This window comes from Oculina patagonica, chromosome 7 (genome assembly GCF_052425735.1).
Source record: "Oculina patagonica isolate OP01 chromosome 7, crgOcupat, whole genome shotgun sequence".
Lineage (NCBI taxonomy): Eukaryota > Metazoa > Cnidaria > Anthozoa > Scleractinia > Oculinidae > Oculina > Oculina patagonica.
In genome coordinates this window covers 10,129,252-10,130,239 of record NC_135764.1, presented here as the reverse complement: position 1 = coordinate 10,130,239, position 988 = coordinate 10,129,252, and the positions used below count along the sequence as shown (strand labels likewise).

Genomic DNA, 988 nt, shown 5'->3' with positions numbered 1-988 from the left:
TTTGGGCGCGTCACGCAACTATCTCACCCGTTGCGTGACAGCCAAACAGCATCTGCTAAGAGAGCGACTAATAACTCCTAATAACTCTAGTAGTCTGTCAATTTAAGGATCATTTTAATATTTCTATTCAGATATCGCGTTTCCGACCCACATTGCATCTTTTTCTTTGTTCCTTTCAAACGAAACATTAAAACGGAAGCAAAAAAATTCCTTTCGAAAGGCGAGCCAGTCTGTCATCTATATTTTATAGCGTCATTTTAAGCAGAAATAATGACAATGGAAAAAATGGCTTGGATAAATAATTTAACAACTAAAGTGGATGAATACACAAATGTTGTGAATATTGCCGACTCATTATCTTTATTTCAAGATCTTGTGTATGGTCAGTGAAAGAAGGTGTCGATAGTTTTTTTCTAATAATGAGACGAAGTCACGGAAGTTGCCTTTGACTGGTTATAGGTCCCAAAAAGTCGTTTTTGGAGACTGTAAGTATTGAACTGATGCATGCAGCCTTCTGCGATGGTTTAATTATTTACTGTCAAGCATGGTTCTTTGAGACATTTTGGTAATAAACGCACCAAAGATGTTTTTATCGCGCTACAAGAAACGAATGTTAACGGTTTTAAGTTCCTTCTAAGAAATTGCAAATGCAACTAATGTTCCAAAACAGGACATGTTTGTCGCAATTTTTAGCATCAAACGGCCTGAATCATAAAACGCCATGTGTTCGCACGATCACCATATTTTAAAACGTGAAGCAAATTGTTTTCTTCTAGTACTATAATTAAGTGTTTTCTTAGGTTATTTCCACAGCGTGCAATTTTACCGAAAACCGTAGTTTTTTTTCTTTGGCTAGCATTGTTTAAAACGTTGGCGCTAATTAAAAAAAACGAACATATTGCGAAAAGTTATTTTGCGTTCACGCCAACATCAAAACATGTTTGAATGCCAAACACGTTTCCACAGAAACTCATTGTTCACATTAAGT

General features: G+C 35.9%; 1 protein-coding gene across 1 annotated transcript in view; it reads left to right on the top strand.

Annotated features, from left to right (window-relative positions):
• The first annotated feature begins 386 nt into the window (after positions 1 to 386).
• The window catches only part of LOC144660722 (two pore potassium channel protein sup-9-like), a 6,116-nt gene continuing 5,514 nt past the window's right edge, over positions 387 to 988 (top strand). Inside the window, exon 1 of the mRNA XM_078521451.1 lies at positions 387 to 485. The gene's annotated coding sequence lies outside the window, so the exon portion shown is untranslated. The remainder of the gene's footprint in view (positions 486 to 988) is intronic.